At 38.9% G+C, this 25,282-nt stretch overlaps 1 non-coding gene and 1 pseudogene across 1 annotated transcript; one reads left to right on the forward strand and one right to left on the reverse strand.

Moving 5' to 3' along the window:
• Window positions 1–5,040: 5,040 nt before the first annotated feature.
• LOC131795483 (retinal homeobox protein Rx1-like) lies at window positions 5,041–21,743 on the reverse strand (annotated as a pseudogene).
• Window positions 21,744–24,559: 2,816 nt separating this feature from the next.
• On the forward strand, window positions 24,560–24,641 carry Trnal-aag (transfer RNA leucine (anticodon AAG)). The gene has a single exon. It is a non-coding gene; the product is annotated as a tRNA-Leu (tRNA).
• The last annotated feature ends 641 nt before the right edge of the window (window positions 24,642–25,282 follow it).

Here is a 25,282-nt window from a genome sequence, read left to right on the forward strand (position 1 = left end):
CCCGAACAAGTTCTTTATAATTGCTGTTGTCACTTTAAATGGACCTGGAACCGCCTGGCCTTGTCCTATGAACATCACGAGTTGTCGTAAAATTCACAGGCACAGTCTATGATGTCGCAGACGGATTAATTTCACAGTTTAAATGGATACGGTTACGGTCGACGGTTCCGTTGACGGTTTCCGTCGAATTTCGACGCGAATGAATTTCAGTTGCCATAGACGATATCGCCCAGCTTACTGACAACAAAGGCCGTGAGCTTCGTCGCCTTCCTCCCACCCGTGACTTTTAAGGTTAGACTTCGCTTAATGAAAACACAAGCAGCGAGTTGGGTATCAAGCCCGGTCCACTCATATCACGGGGGCTATTGTGGAGGCCGGGCTTTCGGCGGACATAATCATTGAGCCGCTCTTTTATGGCAAATGCCACATACAAGCCTTATTATCTAATTCACCGACTCAAGTTTTTAAATTAATGACCGAAGTATAAGGGAAAAAAATTGCAATTCAAGAAAATCTGTGCTACCGTTTGCAACGCTTCAATTGGCAAATTACGAACAGTCTACTTTTCTGATTTGAACGGTCAGAAAAAGAAAAAGACACCGAACGTACGTTTTTCGTTTGCCTATCGCGACACTCAAAATTACTGTGCATTTCCCCTTCCGCGTGAAAAGCATGTAGTTTGTTTCTCCCGAACACGATTTGCTCATAAAACAATTTGATGGCGAATTGACCAAAACATAGTTAACCTAGCTTATACCTCCAAGCAAAACGTGACGGGCGAGCGTGTAAACCAGCAACTTTCAGGCAGCTCATTCTGTGAATGAACAATGAATTTTTCCTCCGCCTACGAAAGCTGATCGGGATGATGCGGAAACGACGAATATACGTTTAAATCTGCTTACCTTGGCTTTCTGCTTTCTCCTCTGGTACCTTCTTGTGGCACGTTTAGTTCACTGTAGGAAGCAGACTGATATGGCGATCGATTTCAATGGTCTCAAACCGCAGTTAAGTATCGCTTTACCATTTGCGCGGGAATTGTAGGCGCCGCGAGTCTTTGTAATGAACACATACTCTGCTGGCATGGCAAAAAACATGACATCCTTCTCAAGAGACTAAAAAATTCAAATTCCTCGTAGTTTTTGACCGCATAAAATTTCCATACAATGAAGTAGGTGTAAATGAACGCCGTGGTACCCGAAAATTTGAAATGACGCTTTATGTAATGAACAACACCAATACCACCAACATTTGAACCAAAACTATGTGTATTCCGGCGATTTTAATCTTACCAGCTTAGTCTTAATTACTCTGCACAAAATGAAAAACAAAATATTTCAAAAATTCAATTCCAACGCCCTCAAGAGATGTTGGCTAATTGTGGAGATGTAACCTATCCGCTTAACAATCTAACAATGGCACTAGTGAAACCGTTATAGCTTTAATCTATCAAAATCGAGAAACGTTTTGTTAAGCTTTGGACGTTTTTAGAGGCTTTTAGCCGCTGGAAAGGTTGTGGTGTTTATGAATACTTCGATATCTGAAAGTGGCAACTGTAAACATAAAAATACAATACCATGCCAGGTGTCAGATATTTTGTAAACATGGCGCCGCAAAATTTTATTGGCTGTAGAGGAAAAAAATTGCTGTCTTTTGTCTACGAAGTCCACATTAAGTTTTGAGACTGCGCCCACGCATTAAATACCTCACTCGTACGAAAAAAGATTTCTTAGCCCAATCTTACATCTCCCTCACTTAATAACAGGAGACGATTTTCAGGGCAATTTGTACATTATTAAAATGTGTCCTTTGGAGTTTGTACGAAACTCTTCAGGTGTAAACAAAGCCCTGGGAATTAGATTAATTAAACGTAATTACGTTTACACTTGGTATTTGTGCGGCAAATTGGCAGTTTGTAAACTGATTATGATGGATTCGCCATCACAATAATACAGTCAGATCAAATTTTAAACTTTTCAAATCCTTTGTTCTCGGCCACAACTTTCCATACATTGACTCCATTCAACAACGGAACGAGTAGTTTCTGTCACCAACAAAGGGCGCGTATTCTCTAACCGTTCATACTAATACAGCCAGTGGTCCATTTTAATGCGCTGAATGATTTGGAACTGTAATTTAGAACTCAATAAAGTACTGTCACAACGAACAATGTGGTGCGGTGCCAAACCGTTGAATAAACAATCGTCTTCTCTGCTGACTTATTTCCCGATTTCCCATTTTCAATCGGATTGAGCATGTCTAAAATCTAATACTCTTTCACCCATAATGCGGTGCAGACCAGCTATTGAGGGACTACAAACAAACTTGGCTTTTAACTGATCATAAGGTTTACGTAATTTTCCACCCTCTAAAATTTGAAACCCTCCAACCAAGACGAGGCTCCACCCCCCATCGAAAAGTAAGTCTGGGTTAATCGCTTTTGCTACTTCTTTGGAATTTTCCTCATTATAAAACCTATATACTTCTTCACGGCACGAAATTATCAAAAAGAGCTCGACATTCGAGCAAACTTTTTTCGCTGCACTCACTCTCACTAATCACAATTATGACGCGGTCCAGTTACGTTCCTTTCGGCTTTTCAAATCATTCACGAGCGATTTATGTTTCTCTACCAGACAACGAGGACAAAGTCCGAATACGTAAGAAAACTTCATTATCCAACTGAATCGCAATTCTTGTTCCTGTTCGAGCGCTTTTCGATTGATTTTCGTTAAACTAAACAAACATTTTATCTCAACAGCCACTATTAGAAGGAACATAACCAATGAGAACGTAAAGCAAAAACAAGCAGCCGCCTAAAGCGCGGTAAAATGCGGTTTTAGTTTCGCATCTGATTGGTTGAGAGAGTAACGCGAGTTTTCTGAGCCACTCACAGGAGGTAAAATTACTTTGAGGCGAAGTAAAGCAAACCAAAGGAATGGTGGATTGCTTTCGACACTCAATTGAAAATCCTACACTACTCTAATAGTAACTCATACAAATCCCTCACGGCTTTTGACACGTTTTCCATCTCCAGTTCACAGATTCTTATCTGTCGGTGAGTATATCAAGTTCAATCATTTTTAAGATAGGGAGTGATGCTGGTCTGTTTGGATTTGAATCAAATATCAACGACATTTACAATGTCTTCCAGAAACAGATTTTTTAATTACAACACTCATATGTAAAATATAGCAGGACACATTATCAAAATAACCGTTTCTTTATGTATACAATTTCATGAACATAACTTGAAATATAATTCACAATGCCAAGCTTAATTACTCGCGTTAAGCATAAAATTTTCTTACAACACTTCTTTGCAATCAAGTTAACAAGATCTGCCTTTTAATCCTTACGCAACAACATTTTTTTTTAGAGTTTCTCCAGATATACCAAGAAATTAAGCCAAAGGTGTAGCTTCTGAATGAGATGTTAAAATGCAGAACTAATATCTTCTCTAACGAGACGAGAATTGCGCATTGCAGACTTCAGTCAAGAAGAGAGTTGCCTGTTTTTCTGTAAAAACAAACAGTCAAACTTAAAACCAACGAAAGATATAGAGATATTCCTATTGGATTAACCCTTGACACCTATAGTGATCGGCATATAATTTCTCCTTAAATAAATACTACCGAATCATTTATTGAGAGCAAGAGAATACAAAAAATGATCGCCAACCTAAGGTTCTTTGACTGTTACTTCAATTCTCCTTGTCATCCAAAGAAATGAACAGAATGACTATTGATAATATGAAACTGATACTAAGGGTTAACACACTGATGCAAGGGTCCTTAAAATACTTATTGCACATCTTAATAAACAACAACTTTATCACAGGACTATTACAAGAAAACAATCCGATCAGTGAACGTAAAAAAGGCTGCATCGCCAAACCAGCCATAATCAAAACAAACTACCATTCAAAGTATAGTACTGAATGGTAAGAAGAAATTTCCAAAACACGAGACCCATTCCATTTCCACTTCGGCTAAATTGTAGGTTGCAAAAATGTAGAGCGTTGCATCAGATTACGAGAATCATACTAATCATTTTGATGGAAGTGGAGGCACCTTGATGGTTACCCTAACCTTTGATTATATTAAACTTAAGAGCGTCTTCTTTGCCACAAACTAACAATGGAGATTAGACCCCACGTTTAAAAAAGCAAATTTTATACTATCTTCATCATATCTTAAACAATTCGTCTCTTTATACTTCTAGGCTTAAAAACATAAATTTACCACCTAATATCAGCCACATTTGGTACATCAAGAAAGCAATTGATACAATAATAATCTCTAATTCCGTTCAGAATGCTACGAGCAAGGCCAGACATGAACAAGTTAAGCTAAATTACATGACCCATTTTATCGCGTATTTAGAACATACTTTGAACAAGCAAATGCCAAGTCTTAATCCAGAAGGAAGGACAGTTATAAATTGTATCATAGCGTGAAAACCGAGGAAATCGACTTTTTATGAGAACATCTCAAAGCAATTCACCAAATACCCGCCCTTCTCTCCCTCTACTCAAACAGCTTTGTTCCTCTCTTTTTTTCTCTAAACTAATACTCTACCACCCAAACCAACACAACAAGCCCATTATTTTAAAGGAAACGTCCACTAATGGAACAAGCTTTTTGTTAACAGCGGAATGAATAGATTTGTTAAGAGGAGATTCGCTACGTTAAACTGGAAACAAGCCAGCCAATTTGCTGCTGAACGACATTTGGAACGCACGCACGTTGTGTGATTGCTTCTAACCATTAACACACAGTTATGGCACTTTTCACCCCAAGGATATACCCCTTGTAGATTGTCAAAACAATAACGGCAGCCAAGAAATGACACACTTCCAAAATGTACGCCCTGAAAGAGTTGAATCAATTTCAGTAATCTGAACAACTTCGCACCTTCCCCTCCCCTAACACACATTAACCCTAACTTGCTTTCAGTTGATTTTTGTTGAGTTAAGAGAGAGTTAGGGTCGCAGTAAGTAAGACACTGACATCGCTCCACACAGTCCGATACGTTGTTTCTTATCTTTATCCCCACTTTTGCCAACAAATTCTAATTCAACAGAATATTTTCTCTTCTTTTACAAATATTTTTTCCAGTGAATGATTCCCGTCAGAGTGAAAGGACATGGTTAAGATTAAAAAAATTATATATTTTTTAAAACTCCCGTGTCTTTTCAGCAAACTTCATACCCAGCGTTCATCACTGCAGACGACCAGGACAAGTGGCCATCACGGTACGTCTCTATGACAACGGTGTCTATGACAATGCAGTGACATAGGGAATGAGAGAGTTCTGAAAATTAATCAGCTAAAATTAATATTCCGATTCTAAACAAAATGGAAAATGGAGACAAACTAAAAGCGATGAGAAAGAAGCACAATCTAAGGGTGGTATGCCATGCTAGATACGCTGACATCAATAGAGGTCTGAAAGGCATGGTAAAAAGGAAAAAAGATTTTTATAGAAAATCTGGAAGAAGGATTGTTTACTATAAACGAAGATCTAAGGCTTAAATCAGACATAAACTGTTTATACTGTTGTACTCATGCTTTTGGTTTTTGCAATATCTAACCCGCTCTGAGCTAACTTCTAGCAAAATGTTATGTATAGAATTATCGTACTAGCATCGCATAGCCAACCCAAGACAATCAGTCTGAGGTGAGCTTCTTCGAATCAGAATGAATAAATATAAGCAATGAGCAGTTTCTATTGCGGAAAAACCGCGAATTGATTCATACTTCTGCTCTTCCATTCAGTGTTCTTCCCATATCCACTCCTACAGCATGTTCTTTGGCTTTCATCCTTAAAGCGGCAATACTCGAGCTGTGACGCTGAGGACTCTGTAACGCGGGCTCGCGTTCCTCGCAATAAGATTGTGACGTCATATAGCCGGGCGAGCCATGGCAACCGTCACCAGGAGAGTGACTTGCGCGTTGCTGTGGAGCATGTGCGCAAGGTGGTAGTTGCTTGATAGGGCCGTGTTTTGTGAAATGGTGACGTTGGGATGTGCAATTGGGGATCTTTTCATTCCGCGAAGTTGACGTTGTCATGGCACCCACTTTAGCGCAGTGGGGAGGAGACTCCGGTGAAGGCGACCGCGGAGAATGCCTGTTTGGTGGTAACTGATGATGCACGTGAACAACAGGCGCATAACTTGGTACAGACATGTGATGAGGCATTGGACCCGCCCCATGCCCTGTCGGGTTCATACAGCTGTTAGATGGACGAGACCAAGCTGGGGCCTGAGGATGTCGATCGTTAATGGGTCCCATGGTGAGTGACCGTACTGGGACGGGGACTGGGGCAAAGCGTTCACGCTTACGCCATTTGGCTCTACGATTCTGGAACCAAACCTAAAGATAAATGTTTAAGAGAATTTCAACGGTGAGTTAAAACTTTAAAAAATATACATCATTTAAGTAACACTTGACTGAAAATCTACCATTCCAGACCAAGTAACAGACATGAATTTTCCTGTTCCTTATCATAGCGTAGTTTGCAAAGACACATTCTCTTCAAACAGAAACTGGAGGGGAATAGCTTTGGCTGAGGGACTGGAGCGGATTTGGAGGCATAATACAACTACGCGAATTGCTATTTCACAGCCCCTAGCACATTTCGTCAGGTTACCCTGAAGGTTCACTGCTATTAAGTAATGCTCCTGGGTAAGGCAGACACTACAAGAATTAAGTATCCTGTCTAAGAACACCACACAATTACCCTGCAGGGTAGAAAACCCAGCCCTCTTTGACTGTGCTCTATGCTAAAGCCTCCTCATTTCTAGGTAGGATAAGAGAAGACTAGAGTTTTCTATGCAGCCTACGTTCTTGCCCAAGAACACCTAAAATTTACCAGTGCATTGATATCAAATTCACGTCAATTTCGATGGCAGGTAATTGTTTGGTGACAATATGATGCGAACTTAGTCTGACTGATAATTCTACAAAAGGATCACGGCTTGAGCCATCTGTTGGAGGATGTCGTGAGAAATTTTCATGCTGTCAACGGGTGCAAACAAAAACTCTACAAAGAAAAAGGACATCTCTTGAATTCAGCAAATCCCCTTTAACACCGACAAGAAAATGAAATAAAAAATTAACACGCAAATCGAAGGCAACTCCATTTGTTTCCAATTTGAACTGGTAACTTAGGAGAGACTGGGCGGGAGGGGGGCACTCCCATACAAAAGGCTACACGTCCAATTGTAAAGAATAGGTTTTAATCCCTAGGAGCGTTAGCATCTAATTTCCCTCCACCGTATCACCCCTAACGCAAACATAGGAATAAAGGAATTGATCGCGAATAGACCTGAGGACATAAATATAGGTGCTAAAAAAACCGACTCGCTTCACGAGAGGACATTGAAAAATCCTCTCCTGGTTGTTCTAATGAAAACAGAGGACTAGAACATTAATGGGCTGCACCTTTGTTACTGGAACAAAAATTCAAAACGTTTCTAACTTGCATTTTTCACACCCTAAAGCAACCAAGTTTCACATTCTTCGATAAGGAAGCAGAGAATGGAAAATTCAGTGTATTTGTTGTTGATATCATTCCATGGGAATATTATTTACAAGACAAAAATAGGAGCAAACATAGAAAAACTACTTAACCCTGATTGTTAATTTATTTACAATGAAATTTCTGTTAAAAGGAAGTCAACGTCATTTTGACACGTCAAGGCCTCCTGTAGAGAATACAACAGAACAGAAGCCTTTGCCAATTTGTCACAGACGAAAGAGGCTATTGGCTTGTGGAACTACAAGTGTCCAGAAATTCATTAAGTGATAAGAAGAGTAAGGCTTTTGCCCCCATCATTCAGTCATATGTTCTCTCGTATCTTCACACGTTTTTGACCCTAAATATAGACATAAATCCTCTGAAATACAGGAGGTTGCATGGTAAACGCATAACGAAAAAAGGCGTTTAAAGTGCCAGAATAGACATAATTTGTTCTGAAAAAGCAGTAAAAAATACAACAAGGCCACAAATCATTTTCATGTGCAAACAATGGCAAAGCAATCGTCGATTTTCGTTTCCTTTTGCAACTTCCACGACTGTGTATTCACTCACGCGGAACTAAAGAACAGATGGTGTGTCTCGTGACACGCCCTTTGAGGTATACATCAACACACAACAATTTAATCATACCTGAAAGAGTTAGCGCAAACCTTTGTACACCATACACCGGAAATTTGCGTCTTGTTGTGAATAGATATATCTGTTTACCTGCGGGTTTCCTGCCTTCAGGAGCACGAAGGGTGATTGCAATGTCTAGACAAAAAGGCTCCAGACATTTTGTAAACAAGCCTTTACATCAAAAACAGCACATATATTCTTTAGCATTTTCAGGAATACGTTGATACGGTTTGTTATGCTAGTTGCCTATTTCAGAAGCTATCGCCTTCCATGGTGTCAATGAAAAAACCTCCACCACATTTCGTAAGATGGAAAAATTTGACCTCACAAAAAGGCACTTCTTTGACTAATTCACTTTAAAAAGTCCGAGTCCATGTTAGTAAAATTTTCTGGGGAAAAAACCAAGCCAGCATAAATTCGGATGGAGTAGAGGATAGATCTTACGATAAGATTTCCTCAGCGCATGTTAGAGTATGTTTTAATTAAGTTCTAATTGGGTGCCTTAGTGCACGGCGACGGCTTGAAACATCATACTACTACCCCTAGAGTTTTTGTTTCATTGCATTTTAGCGTTCTCATTTTCCTAACTGCCTGTTCTTGTATCAGAGATCGTAGTCCCAAAGTTTGCAGAAGGAGTTGTCAATGTGATACAGTGCCTTAATTCCTTTAATTCCTTAGATATTACTTTAGAAAGGATCCCGACATTGTTGAGAATCTAACACCAAAACTAAATCCTTTTGAGGTACTCTGCATCTCACCGGGACTGCTAACGGTAATAATACAACAGCCACGTCCTCTAACAGAGCCCGCCATTTCCGTGACAAGTTGTACAAAGCAGAAACGAAAATTGACTAATCACGAAACGGGAAATATCACGCGATAAAACACAGCAGGCAAGAAAACACATCAACATCCCACTAAAGCACCGCAAACACTAACAAACATTGTTTTTCACTGACCGAAAGCAGCGAATCTTCACACACAAGACAAGAGTTTTGACAGTTTTCTCAAAATAGCACTTTGGCCCACAGAGGAATCACTTAAAAACACAATACACGTAGACACAAAAGATGACGCGGTTTCATCTCAGCTTGCCCTGAAATCCGCCAAGATGACACACCGTGTGGCGGATGGTTACCGCAATCAACGTACGCCTGTCTTTTTAAACTTCGCGTTTACATGTGTTTCAAACATAATTTCCTCTCACACTGCTTGGGGCGATGTACATCCGTTAGTGCACATTTCAAAACACCCACTTGGGACAATTTTTCACCTAAAAGACCTCTGAAACTAATCTAAGTTTGAAAACCGAAACGAACTTTTTGTTGAAGAAAAAACGCAGAAAAAATTTGCTTTTTTTCAGTGAGCCGCGCAAATACTACATTTGACCTTTGCTGCTAAGTTCCTATCACAGGTCTGAGGTGTGTTATTTTAAGCGACTATTTACTGCTTTAACATCTCAAACATGAGCTGTAAACGTCAGTTTACAATGAGATAGTCTCCTAATCTTGACATCTCTGCTAACGGAGGAGGATTTCTAAGGATTACTGTACCACAGTCTCATAAAATTGACCTGGGGTCCATCTCCAACGCGACAAACATTAATATATCCAGTTATGCTTCAAGTCCGCTTTAATTCGACATACTTAGCTTTTACAGAGTCAATCGCATGCGCGCTCTCAGAATATTCATTTGATTTTCCCCAGCTTTTCCACCTCCGAAGCCATTCTTAAAGTCATCTTAAGTAACTTTTACGACAAGTTTTGTCTGTTGCTACAAATCATCCTATATGACGAAACCAAAGACTTCGAGTTAACAAAAGCAGAACGGGTAAACAAAGATTAAAGCAAGGATCAATTTTAAGTGCTTCTCAACTATCGTTATCAAGATAGATTATGGCGCCAAGTGTAAATATGAACGGTATTAACTTAACGGGGAACTAAGCTATTGTCGTCTGTTTGTGCTATTACCAACGCTAATTCAAAAAAACAAAAGAGAGATTCCTTTTCAAACTTTTTGAGTGCAAAGTCTACGACTACCTTTTCCTGTCTGTTCACGTTGTGCTCTTTACAATTATCACTTCAATATCTCGTCGATTTGATGTAGCCTGGACGACCAGTCGATCAAAGATTCTAATGAGGGCATATCATATCATCTTAGATGTACGCACCGCCTTAGGGTGTACGCACCGCCTGGTTTTCAGTCAACAGTTTCAAATTGAACGGGAGCACGCTTGTGAAATTTAGTCCAACTTAAAAGGAGACGAAAGCAAGCTGTCACATTTAAACGCAACAATCCTTATCGACATAATCAATTTACTAACGTGAAGGTTTACAGCGAATAATACTAATTAAAAAGTGAGAGACTCGTTAAGATTTATTGTTCTTGAAGACCTTCAAGAACCCACAAGGGCTTGCTAGGTCAAGCTAACACAGCATCAAAGTGATAAAAGTTGAGCGGCAAGGAATATCCAGCAGGATTATCCTTGAATAATTTTTTCAAGCTCGACAAATTGTTCTTACTTTGTGGCTTGGTTAATTAATGGCTTTTGCAGACAAGAACAATGGTTTCAGTTCAAAGAAATTGCAAGATTATAAGAGAATTATCACTATGTTAAAACTGTGCTGTCGTGTTAGCTTAGCAAAATTCTGAAGATTTAAAAATGAGATTACCTCTTTTTTTACTCGAACTTGTTTACTTCAAAAATCTGCCACAAAAACCATAAAGCTGGATAACCGACATCGGACATATGACAACAAATATCTGCGGCTGCAAAATCCCACTGATTTCGAAGTGATCCAGTGTTTCCTTTGTGCCAACTTGCACAACTAATCCAGATTAAATGTGGAATTTGTCTTCGGGTAATTCAAATACATTTTTTTGGTGCAAAAAGAACGACTTTGAAATACACAATAAATGTCTTAAATTGATTAACACTTAAAATATTTTCCACAAAAAAGGAAACGCTGAATTGGATAACACATAAGGGAATAAACACTACAATTTTAACACTGGTAATTTTCGGATTTCTTTAGGAATTTAGGTGTATACCAACAAAAGTCTCTTTAAGCAAAACGCGAGTTTATCTTAAGAGATACAGACCTGTAGATCTTCGTGGGTTTGCCCTAATCATTATTGAACAAATAGACCAGCGAAGAGTTGATCGTAATTAAATTTATTTTAAAATTGCCTATCTGGATCTCTTTTCCATAACGTCAACACACTGCGGGAGAATCGAGTTAGAAGATCGGCAAATCGTTTGGCCGACGTACAAGCGAGCGCTTTGAAAATTGTCTGAGACTTTGAATTTAAATAGAGTTTCTTAGTCGTAATGAACACATTTTGATTGGAAATCTCTTGGGCCGTTGTAGCAAAAAAAAAAGGAATTGATGAAGCATTTGCCAATGATAAACAGATCACTTCCTGCCCTATTTTCGAGTCTCAAAATGAACATTGATTGCAGCTGTAACCCTGAGGTTACGCGTATCTGCTCTCCAGCTTTTTATCATTTGAAATTGCACACTTGTTAACGATAAAATAGAACGGGCGAAACAAAGTGATTTCATTAAAAATTTCATCATAACTATGTACGCTATGAGGAATGTGTTGGCGAAAGAGTCGCGAGCGCGTGCCTTAAGAACTAAGATCCTTGCTCAAGGCAGAAATTCCTGAACTTGTTTTAAAGTTAATCTTTGTCAGTGATCACAAGTAAAACACTCCAACAACCTTTCACTACACACCCTTCATGTCCATTCGACTCGTTAAATTGGCCTTTAAGGCTGTGCAAAATCAAAGATCGATGCAAATTATGCGATGATTTTAAAACTATTATAACTATCACAAAACTGCGCCGAGCACGATCACCAGTAATTTGAAACGGGCGATACAGTTGCGCGCGTCTGTGGAAGAAATGGGATCTTCCTTTCCGCGAGTTCGATTTCATTTCCATGCACAATTAAAGATACTATTCATAAGTGTCCGGCATCAATGACGGAATGTTGACATTAATTACTCTAGAAACTCCGTCATATGGAGAATAATACTGAACTACTATACAATAATAGGCGTCTGGCATTCCTATGAAACTTCAGAGAAAAGATTACTGCGATAACGATGTACATTTTGCCTATTTCCATAGTAGGCTTTATGGACAAATAGTAGGCTTTAAGACAATAGTAGGCTTTAAGCGCCAAAAGTTTACCTTTTAAGATTTAAAGTAAACAAAAGCGCTACTGATTGTCAAAAACAAGAAAACAAAAAATCAATTGGCTAACTTTGTGCGGAATGGAATGTGCCCTCTCTTAAAAAGAACGCGTCCGCGACCAGTTCGCTAAAATCGATAAAAGGAATGAAAAAGTTTGCATATGTTAGTTTTTGAACGATTGAAATGAAAGTAGTTTCCTTATCTTTTCGACAGATACTTGTTAAGTTCCTCTATATGGTACCATCCAAGCTGGGTGTTAGAACTAATTTTCTGAAGATTTCAATCTTGGAAACTATTGATCCAAATAGCGCTACACCTCTATTTTTCTGATTTTGTGAGAGACTGACACAGCCAAGAAGAGAGCTATCTTTTCCAAGACTCGGGAAAAAAAACAAATGGAAAACAGACTTTACAAAAATCAAATTGGCTGCAACAATACCTAAAAAGAAGGTAAAAAGCAGTATGTGACCAAAATCCGGCGTTTACAGGGGTCGAGGTTCCGACTGAAGTGATATATTTGGCCTTTCAGATTGTATGCATTGAGCAATTCATTCTCCATGCAAAAACATTTTATGAAAAGAATGATAGTTGTATTCATTCTCTAGCTTGTCAGAAAAGTATGTAAAAGATTAACATACACCGTATCGTAAAGAGATACTTAAAACATCAAATTTGATGAGGGGTGTTCCCTTTTAAACAATCATTTAACATGGACAAGCAGAATTGTAGAGGCAACTTGAATGCCAGAGGACTAAAGGGAATGATTTCAATGTAAAGGGCTTGAATTTTCACGTCTCTTTGAGTATCTCTATAGCGTGTTTGATCATTTCTTCACGAAAAGTACTCAACGTCCCGTACACGTCTTCTAATAGAATTCCAAGAATTTCGGTCCCTTGAATGACGAGGAGAACAGTTTTGGTTTCTAGCCCTAGTCTCAGTACGTCTCTTGAAATAAAGTTATTCTGTACATAGGAAGCAAATTAAAAAGACTGCACCAATTTCGATGGCTATATTCTTTTGTTATTACTTGACTAAGTAAAATTGTGGAACATTTCCTTAGAGAAAAATCCGTGCAAAATAAATCCCCACACAGAAAGTCAAGAGGAGATGTTTCGGTGACGGGCTTAAGCCACGAAAGAGAAAATTCCACAGTTCACCGACCTAACCGCTACAACAAGAAGTGTATGTCGCCCATTATACTGCCGCGTGGATTAAGATGTGTTTTTTATATATATCTTTCAAGGGCTAAACGGTCTTTGGTTTCCTGCTCAACTATATTTAGTAGTACACCAATACTGCTGTTAACATACCCACGAGTTTTAAACTTGAGACAGAACAAAAAAAGAGAACACCACCCTTCGCGTCTCGCACGACTTGCACCCCAGAAATTCTTAACAATGGTTGGCACGTATTTGTTTAAAGCTGCAATACTAATAACTCTTCTATCAACTACATATCTGCGGTTTGCAATAAGGCTCTGCTGTTTCATCGATTTATAGGCAACAGAATGTGCGTTGATATGATAGACGTTATTCACGTTACGCGATAATCTTCTTAAACTTATAGCGGACGTTTTATCGCATTCAATCAGTAATCTCATTCCGCCTTTATTCCTAGTAACCTTTTCTGACCTGGGGCTGGTCGCCAACTCGAGCAAACACCAACTTTACTTGTGATAACAAGAACATTGGCATTCCATTTGACTTAAAAGGGCTTAACCCGCTTTACTTAAAAATTTAAACTTTGCGGTCACTTTAATCAATATATTTATTGCGGAAAATATCCTCCTTAACCATGTTTTCTATAAGCAAACTCTGGCCAACTATAACGACTTAGTACACAGCTTTCTTTCAGTATTTAATATAAATCGTACTAAGAACTTTAGCAACTTTTCCTCAGAAAAAATGTCGTTCTGCGATCTAATCGTAGATCTTTTTTTTCAGAAACGCAAACAAATTTTTCAGCTCCGCATCATATCCGTGCTGCACCGTAGTTGCTGTGAAACTGAACTTTGCGCGAGCTACGTGAATATTTGTACTTCTTTAAAATATGTCTTCTTTCATACACATTTCACTCGCTGTTGGTAGTGAAATTTTTAGTGAAACGGGTGTCAATTACTGTAGACACTACTGCTGTGAGAAAGTATTAAGCCTTGAAAATTCTGCTGGCATATTCTTAATCACGCTAAGACAGCAAATAATCCGGGTTTTTTTTTCATATTAATACTAGGTTTTCGAGTATGCCAGAAAAACTGCCGCTAAAATTCTAAGCAGATTTTTATTTTATTCTTCCTGGATATCATCTTTTAAGAATTTCTCCATTCAAATACCATCACTATGGTAAGGAAAACGTCATGTAACGCAGCTTCAATGAACATTCCTGGTTACACAAACCTCACGTCATATTCAAAGATTTCTTTACCTCGAGAAACAAAGAAGTTGCACTGTTAACGAACGACTTTCCCGTTGCTAGCATTCCAGCCTTGATTAAACGACCTAAGAAGACATTCAGTTATTTAAAAATAGAAAAGCGACAAGGAAAGAGTGGAGAACTGAGCTCGATTAAAATATTTTTGATTAAAGTTCATCTTCTACCGATCATGTGGCGAAAATCCTAAGAAAGTGCAAAATTAAGCCAATCTTCGGTCAGCAGTCACCTTAAAGGACGCCTGCCATATTTTTGGATGATATAGCGAGTTTGCAACTTGTTCACTGCAAAAGTTATGGTCAAACGAAACAAATCCAGTAAAAAAGAAAGACGATTTCGCAACCTATTGAAATACTGAAGAAGTTTCCATCCTCGTGTTCGACTAGCAGTATTCTGCAACAAAGTTTGGCACGATGATTTCATTTCGCAAACCGTTCCTTGCATTACACAACTGATCTAGGATAGTAGTAAAAAGAAATACGAGAAGTAGTTACGTAAAAAGTAAATCTAATATTCCGCTTACAATTACTTAATAAGCTCGCTTAAGTCAACGAGGCTGGAAATGTGACAAGCTAACATCGAAACTAACGATTCTACTCTTGAATCCCTTTTTTCGTTTAGCTACCTGAACTAACGTACTCTTTAAGACAAACCAGTTTTCAAAATCACATTACTCTCATACCAGTTTTGCAAAAGGCAGAGATACAACATTAAAGCTATTAATGCACAGGCTTGAGTAGACGGCCACTGAATTGAACTCAACTAAAGGTAAAACCCAGAAGAAAGTGTTTGTTAAATCTTCAATATCATCCTTACACTGATGCAGCATAAATGGATAGCTCACTTTTCAATTAGAGTGAAAGCAAGCATAGTGAGTATTCTAGTATCTTACCTCGAAAATTTTCATGGTGAAATGCGCGCGAGAAACTTCTTTGCATCTACAAGAGGCGCTTTGAAAAGTGCCAATTTTCTCAAATAATCATTTAGCACCATACAATCAATTCCAACGAGACAAATGAGTAAAATCAGGGCGTTTGAAAGCACAATGAACAGGAGGGTGACTTTTTTCTGGGGGGATTAATTTCTATTTTAAAAGCACAACCCTCTGGCCTTAAATCATTAGAAGTATACTCGATCTAGCAACTGCAATCACCACAAAGAAAAAACTTCACTACTGAACCAGAAAAAGAGAAGAAACCTTCTCCTTCATGCAGCTCTTTCATGGCCTAATAAAAGCTTCTTCTGCTCTGAAGCTTTGCATGCAATCACTTAAAGCATTGAAATAGTTTAAATTGAGAAAATTGCCAAACTTCGAGGCCGCTTACAAACACTAAGGAACAAAAAGTTGTCGGTAGAAAAGGAATAGATCTTAGAACGTTGCTATTATAAAGCTAATGCAAAATTTTACACAAACTAACACTCAAAAGCAAAAATCAAGACCCGACAGATGAAAGCACCAAAACAAAAACATTGAATTGAGTTCTTCTAAGTCTATCTAAATCTCAATTTTCCTAAAAACACAACAAAAACGACGCTGATGAAGACAAGGCAAACAGACATCATATACAAGACTTTCTCATATGGGCGACATATGTTGCCAAATGGGGTCAAATTGGGAAATACTACTGAGCGAACTAAACAACTTGAAGGTAAACTGTACCATGAGAAAAGTAAAAACCAAGCCTAATTTCTACACTTTACATTCGTTATCTTTGATTCACCTACAATTCTTCTTTTGAGCAGTATGTTATAAAATCAGGCAAGAAAACATGCACAAAGGCGACCGCAGACGGACAAATCGCTGTTTGCTCTCGACCCCAACCTTATCTCTTATCATTGATTTATTCAAAGAGGGGAAGTGTTTATTAAAATACTAATAACTTTTCTGACATATTCTCCTTTTCCAAGTGCAGTGCAGCTTTACAACACTGATTCCTCTGTCATGACTAAAACAGAAATTGAGACAAGGCCTACCCAAGATCAACTGCTACAACAAACTTCTTTCAAAGTCTACCAAAATCTGGTTATTACGCGTGCTGTTAAGAAAGTGGAAATCAGAGGGATATCATTTTTCCGATAAATACTACAAGCGCAGTACGTCTCTACATAACTACGCTTAATTTCGTCTTGAAAGAGTAGAGAGTAGACTGCTCCCAAACTAAGTTTGACTTTCAGTGGGACCAGCTGGATCACAAGTTAGCAAAGTTCAATTTTTAAGTAACTATTTTTATTCCACCCGACGTGATGTCCAGACTTCTCTCACGAAAACTGTGCGTGCAACTTTCAAGAGCCTTGTTGAACACATTGCGCGTGGATTAACCTTTCTTGGTTCTTTAATTTTGCCGACGGAATCTATTTACGACAATTTATCAACCATCAGTTAAGTGGTTGCAGTGTGAGTTGAGCCTTGTTAGTTCCAAATGCCCTTACGTCATTTAGCTTCTTCAGAGTCTGAAAAACGACACTGACCAACCCTTTAAGGAAGGTGTTCTCTTTCAAGTGTAAGCCTAAGATATCAAACGAAAATAGTTTTGAAATACAGTAGGTGTAAGTGATGCTTTTTTTTTTGGTTTGAATAATCATAAACTTATTAGCCTCTTCAAGATTTCGAGAGCATAGCTCAACAATTAATTACTGTCCTGGTACTTTCTCTTTCAGTCATTCTATTTTTTCTACAATTTTTTTACACATATATCCCGTAAAACTGTCTTTAAGGATAGCCAAAACTTGGTAAAAAATTTTTTACAATTTTTATTTCGCTGCATAAAATTTGAATAGAAAAATTTGGGTTGCTTGTGCCTTCTTTTAAGTGAGCCCTCTTAAAACGTTTGAAATGCAGCATTAGAGTTTACAACACGATGTCGTAAAAGATGAAGTCTCAGGAATTGGCTGTATGTTGAAAGATAGGCTACCATCTCAAATCTAAAAGAAAGCTAAAGATAGCTAGAAAGCTATTTCAAGGCGACGACTGAAAACTTCCGAGAACGACTTCCAGCTTAAGCCACAGGATCTGGGAACTTTAAGAACCTTGAATTTGTTAGATGAGTCCAGCACGAGTTTGTCAGAGAGGGGGCAAAACGTGAAAGTACAAGAACATTCGAGCTGTGCGAGGGTGCATCCGCACCAAAACAAATAATTAAGTGTGCACCTAAAATAATTTTGTTAATTCGATTAAATTATACAGAGACAATGTCAGAGTAAAGTGCTCCAAAAGTAGAATTGAACAGAGGCGCTGATGTGATGTGCAGCTATAAGCAGACAAGAAAAACGTATTGCGTGGCTCGGCAATATCACAGAGTCAGACAACATGCATCCCAACTTCCGGTATCAGTTTTCCGAATGCGTCAATAAAAACAACGCTAAAAACACGCGCGTTTAGGTGATACAAGCGAGTTTGCTTTACAACTCTAACCTTGACCATATAAGAAAATTTAAATATTTAGTCATAGTTAATAGGATCAGCAAATAACGTCTCAATAGCAGCTATAATATTCGGCTGTCAGATTTGCTTGAGCTCTCTCGATAAGACGAGAACGTCATGTTACCAAAGATTTCTACGCGACCTCTTCATTTCAAATGCGTATTTTTATTTGCCCGGAATAGAAGTGAAAATTGCCCTGGACAAATCATTTAATTAGGAAAACATACAGAATCATTAGCGGTGCAAGCTAACAAGTTTACAATTTGCTCATGAAGAATAAAGCAAACAGACATTAGACAGGCTGTCCTGTGTAACGCCAGCCAAGATTTATCGGGTTTCCTTTGATGTTACCGCCACATTTTTGGCGAAAATAAGGTGCACGATATTCCGAAGGCAAGGGCAAGATTACAGAGAGCTTAAAATGATCAGCGCGACGTTCAGTACGAATCATTGTCAATTTTCAAATACTAATTTTCCGCCTCTTATATCTCCAAATTGAAGAAAGAGATAAGTTTTTCTCTGAGTTTTAAATCTGACAGCTGAGTCATCATTCGCAACTTGCGATACATATCGAAGTATTGATAGGGAAAACACTTACGATCAAGAGTTAGATAAGCGATTTACTGGGTAAGATTTTTGAGCATCGAATATGGGTATCGGACGTTATATCCTTGTACCGCTTCAGCAAAACCGACTTCAAATCCAAATGGCATGATTTTAAGCGATGGACTTCACATGTGCATAAAAAAACCCTGCATTTACAAAATCTTCCGCTAGCGAACCTTGCAATTACGCAACAAAACAACAGTGTTTGCTCACGCCCTTCCTTAGATCCTATAAATCGATCAGTGCTTATAAAAATTCCACAATCACCAAACTGAATGAGGAAAGTTCTAACTTAAGAAATTTTAGACCCAGAGAATACCCGCTTCCAGACGATTTTTTATGTCTGATAAATCGTGATGCTTTCTAAAACTTGATTCCTTGATTGCTTTTATAGCGGGTGATTGCAACAGGCTAATGTGTTTATTGTTTTAATAACCTCTAGCGTAACGAATTGCAATTTGTGTAAGTGCTTATTCGCGCTCAAATTTAGCTCAGATCTGAAAACTCTGTTTAGGATCTTGCGTTGGTCTCATTTGGACCAACGGTGAGCAGTTAAACGGGTGATGTTATTTACTAATGATTGATGAAAGAACTACAATCACAGAGTCTGAGTGTGAGATCTGCACAGCAAAGCGAATGCAAACCACGGACCCCAATTCACACCCATCTCGTACTTTACTTACCAAATTCAGTTCCTTTAACTTTTAGGGCGAATATCTTAGAAGCAAAATTTTTGGCAGAGTAATAGGAATTTCCACGAGATTATTCTGGAACGACTTAGACTTCAACACTGTTACTTTTGACATTCTGTACTCCTAAAATGTATGTCTGACTTTATACTTAGGTTTCAGTTTGGTTATAAAAAGGATGTAAATAGTATTAAAGCACAAAAATGATGGGCGACAGGTCCAACTTTGAGCAAGGTTAAAAAAAAAAAAAAAAAAAAAACTGGTAGAATGATTTCATCTCGTCATGGAACATCCACAAAGGCTGCCAAACTGGATCAGTGTGATCAGTGAAGACTGTTTGAGGCACAAATTAAAGCTTTCGTTTAAAGAGGAATATTAACCCCTGCATGCTCTCACAATGAAAATTCAAGTTCAAGGAAGGAATGCGGTAAAGAATGTCTAGCAGTTACCAAACTGTCATTTCCTTTATGAGAGGAAAGCAGCACGCGTTTCGGTAGCGCTACTAATTCTACAACCTCGCAAAGACAGATCAGCTGGGCTCATATAGCTCCTGTCCCATTAAATGTTCAAACAGCATTTGAGGATTAGTCTTAGAGAAAAACGATGAACAAGAACGCTCGTTGAATATCTTTCTCGCGGTGAGGACTGCGATATATCAAGAAAGACAACATCTCTCAGTTGCACGCTTTCGATAGTCGTTCTGTTACGTCTCTCAAAGTGCACCGCTCAACCACAGACGCTCAAATCTTTCGTTTCAGGATACCGCGTCTCGAAAAAACTGCCTAAAACGTTATGTCTTTGTCGATATTAAAGGAAAATCTTCCCGATCTGTACTTAAAGTGTACCACAAGCGGATGTTGGCACCGTTACCCCACAAACTCCCTCTACACTGACAAAGGTTCAAGCAACTTTAAAATCAGTGAAAATTCCCATGGGTGTGAGCACGTGAAATGCGTTTAACTTAAGGTGCACTGCCGGAAAAGGTAACGCATTAGAAATTTAGTCTGAAAGAAGAACTTAAGTTCGGCTTAACGACCACATATTTAATTTTTCATTTTACTCCTGCGTGGTAAGTTCACTTCACAGAGCACGTACTGGATGAAGCTAGAATCACGAGTGGGTCTGTTGGATTAGTCGAGTGCCCTTTCGACTTTCAATTCTGTGTAACAACTTGAAGTGCAAACGAATTTGCAATTTACAGCTACCAGGCAAACAAGTACCTTGAAACCGTACGGAAAGATCCAGTCTATCAATAACATTTGTAATCTCGTTTCGTTATCGCATGGACGTAACAACAACAACACTCTTTAATTGAATTAGTATAACAGGTTGCGTAAAGTGCCCATCCAATTCATGTAAGAAATTAAGCCGTACTTCATCGAAGACAAAAGACTCGTCGAATTCGGGAAGCAGTACACCTTCTACATGCGCATCATTGTGCAACAAAAATCATATTTACCTGAACTCTAGCTTCCGTCAAATCGCAGCGCAGTGCCAGTTGTTCGCGCGTGTAAACATCGGGGTAGTGCGTTTTCTGAAAAATCCGCTCCATCTCTTCGAGTTGAAATGAAGTAAACGTGGTTCTATTTCGACGCTTTTTACGTTTGGAAGAAGACTCGTTATTTTCGTTTTCCATCTCCATACAAGACTGAGGACTGGGAGAAAGTTGGGTAGAACCTCCGACGGGAGGCGAAAATTTCCCTGTTGAAGTAATTGAAACACAAGTGTCAAAACATTATTAGAGGTAAAATTCAATTACAATTACAGAACGCAAGGCAATTCACCACCTATTAGATCAATCACAACAGCTTCGCATAATGTGCGCCAATTTCCGGAAACTTTTTACTTCGACATTAAAAACTGAAACAAAATTTTGACTTTACCAGCTTGGGACTGAGTGCTCATGGAGAGTGTACCGTGTTGCCGGGCCATATCACAACTCACGTAGTTAGCTGGAGGAGAGTTTGGCGCTGCCGTTGCCCGAGGAATCGGGGCATTCGGTTGCATGTAGGATGGCGAGCGCGCGCTTTGGCCGATGGACGAGACAAACTCAGCGAACTTTTCCATTACTGACCGACTGCTAAGACAGACCCGTAACTGCGGCGAAGTGATCGAGTCTGATTCAACCGTCATCACAAGCGCGGAGTATTTTTGTGACACGCGTGACAGCCGCAAAGACCTTCTCAGCCAATCAACGCACTGTATTAAGTGTAAGCTTTAAGTCCGAGCCTTTTCTCAATCCTTCTAACGTCAGTAATAAAGATCTTTAGATAAGAATGATCGTAAGATTTCTTCATCATTCAATCTCATTGGCCATCCCCATGGAAAAACAAGAATAGTTTAAGTGACGCTGATCACTGGAGAAACAATGAGCGTTAATTAGCTCAAGGAAGCTCAGGAAATTCAAAGGGAATTTTTTAACTACTTTCTTTGAGTTGAAAAGCTCAAAGGGGTTTGGTTATTTTCGAGTGGCGAAAAGCAAAGGAGATTTGCTTAAGTCTTTGTTTGAAAAACAAGCGTATGACTGCTTGGAAACACAAAGGCCTACCGACTCTTCCGGTCGACACCTCTCGCTCGAAGGCAAAAGCCATCTGGATATACACTGACTACATGTTCGCAAGAGGACATAGTGGTATGGGATTCGTGCTCAAAACAAGGTGGCCCATTTTGTTGTTAAACGCTTTCATTAATAAGTCATCCCCACTTCTGCCTTAACAAGTGTCGTAATATCTCGTAATTAAATTAATTATCCGTTTACAAGGTCTCCACTGTTTTGTTTCCCTGGCTTGTTAACCTCGCTACATTTAATGTTGAAAACCATTTTCATACAAGAAAGTTTTTTTTTCTCGTCGTTTGACATGTTAAAGTCTTAATGTCGAGGAGGAAAGACAAGGTGAAGTTATTGACAGCTATCAATTTCTTCTCTTTGGTAAACCCTGGTCAATATTCTCAAGGGCTTATTCTCTGGTCTGGAAAAATATTTCAACGGAATTTGAAATAGGATATAAGCCTTTAAGATCCATTCACTATGACGGTCGGGGCGCATGCTGCGTTTCGGGGGAACACATTTATGATCTCCCAAGCGAGCCCTTCATTTTAAGTATTGAAATGAGAAAGGAATGTCCAAAAGAGGACCTAATACGACGGCATGCTATATCAAAATACACGTGTTTCTTTCCTTTTGTCCTTTTTTTCCCATGGTTTGTTCTAGCTCTCTCGAAACGCGTAAATCCCTTACCCTGACGACCCCAGGTACACAATGTGCACCCCCCCTGTATCTCCCACAGAGCGTCTTAAGAAGATCAGATCACATCTGTCGCAAATATCCTTTTGTTATTCCGCCAAGCTTTACGACGTGAGTATCATCATTGTCCGTTTTGATTGTCACCAGGAAGTGTCTTATTTCACTTCTGTTCTATTTTAATGTCATCGTGTGAGCACACGTGGAAGACTCTTGCGGTTTACCGGCCCACGCAGTCTGAGATCTAGGGAAGAGAAAGTAAAGCCTCCTATTGACTGTATCCTTCTCTTCTCTAATAGCACGACAAGGAAAGAGAGGCGCGCAGTCCGAGTAGTTAAGACAAGGTTAAATAATCTGCCATGAGGGACAAAGTATGCTGCTGGCAACTAATGCTTTCATATTTTGGGCTCAGTCCTTTTTTTCAAAGCTCCCAAATCATTCCACTACATTTCAAACAAATGATAATACCATATCATAATACAATAGATAGAAAAAAAATCTGACTCGAGATAGACGCTGCCTAACCAAACGCCTGTATTGGTTGTTGATCACTTGGAAAGAGAGAGATCTAGTGACTAGACAAGAGGGAAGACGAAATACTTCCGTTAGCTCCCAAATCTACAGAATGAGCATTGACATCATTTTGAGCATTAAAGAAATCCTTTAAATTTAATACTTTAAAAAGTACAAAAATCTTATTGTATTCTGGCAATGTTGTTTTGAAAAATAGTTCCCGTTTGCTCCGATTAAGCCAAAAATGACATTAGCACAATCGTCTGAGGGTCCGCGGGCGGTCAGCTGTATTAGCCCATTCCTGCATACGGATAGTTACGATTAGTGAGTTGTATTTGATCTGTCGAGAAATTCATATGAAAATATCAAGATTCTTCCGTGAGTAATGGCTTTTTGACTGAGTGCTGTGTTCCTTGGGATGCTATTCAATTCTATGACAAAACCGATCCAGCTTATCGCGTCAGTCCCCCCTTACATAATAATTTCCTATCTATATCGGTTAAAAGCAAAAGCTGCTTTCCAAAATGGTGGATGCACAATAATATCGACAAACCTCCAGTGGCCTGATCAGCCACAACAACGGATGTAGAAAATCCCTTTCATACCCATTTGAATTCAACAAGCAAATTTTGAACCGTGCCTTACGGCAGCAAAATCCATGAGTTTACGCCAGAAAAATTCAAGATATATCAAGACCGAGTTTTTCAGGATATTCGGGAACATTTTTGTTGAATCAGGAAAGAGTTTGAAGAAATACTGGAAAGATATTTCCGCTGCCTACGTGATATCCGCGGATAAGCCTACAGGCAAGGTCGTAAAAATTCCAACGAAGCTTCTTTAACTCTTAGGAGAGACGAGCGTCTGATTTCTCCGCACAGTATCACTGCTAAATTAAGACGTCGCCTACTAAATTAAAGAAGCTCGCAATAGTTAGACAGAGTGTCCTCGACAGTACTACAAAAATTTTTACAGAGACTAGTACGGAAAAAATGGATATTGATGTTAGGGAGTAAAGGGTTATTGAAGAGATTTAGGACACGCTTCGCCGAACCTGAAAAAATTCAGTTTTAATTATTCAAATTGATCAGTTGCATTACTTGCATACCGTATTTATCTTCGTCTTTCTGATTGTATTCTTAATTTATTTGCAGCTTATTCATGCTTGTTAATTAAGAAATATTATGTTATGTTCTCTGTATCAGAGGCCATCCTGCTAAAGCTTAACTGACAACTCAAAATACTTATTATGCCAAACCAAATAAATCTATTATTTAATTTACCTCTACCCATGGACGGCAGGTAGCGTGGCCGAGCGGTCTAAGGCGCTGGTTTAAGGCACCAGTCTCTTCGGAGGCGTGGGTTCGAATCCCACCGCTGCCACTAATTTTTCTTCTTTCCGCTTTCCTTTTTTTCTGTTATTTCTGATTTTTCTTTTCTTCCTAATATGGCTTTTCCTACAGTAAGTTCGGTAAAATGTCACAAAATTCTAACAAAACATTTCGCAGCAACACGATGTGCCCTGCTACCTTCTCCCTTGGTGTACTTCGCCGTGGTGGCAGAGGCATTAACCGTTTATGTCGTGATCAGTTGGTAAACAATTTAGATATTCGACACGTGAACAAGATTTTACCAAGAAACTGCAAATTCACAGTCTATTTCATTATTATTTCTAGTTCCCTTTGCGTTAGATTCCGTTCCATGAGTTTCATTGACACAGCGAATTGTTCCGTGTTCAAAGGTTGTGTTACTCTTCAGCTTGCCTGACTAAAAATTTGATTATAAAATTTAATCAACCTAGTTAGGACTCATACAAGTTGAAAAGCCATAAATTCCCTTCCCCACCCCTCCACCAATACAACTACCATACTCCAAGATCAAAAGTGCATTAGCGAGTCAATTTTACAATTGTAAACACGCTTTGTTGGCTTAACAAATTATAGGATCATGTTTACGGAATGGCTTTTTTTATCAAAATACCTTGTTAAACACTGCATTACATACATTTTGCTGTCGTTACGTAG

This window comes from Pocillopora verrucosa, chromosome 8 (assembly GCF_036669915.1).
Source record: "Pocillopora verrucosa isolate sample1 chromosome 8, ASM3666991v2, whole genome shotgun sequence".
Classification (NCBI taxonomy): Eukaryota; Metazoa; Cnidaria; class Anthozoa; order Scleractinia; family Pocilloporidae; genus Pocillopora; species Pocillopora verrucosa.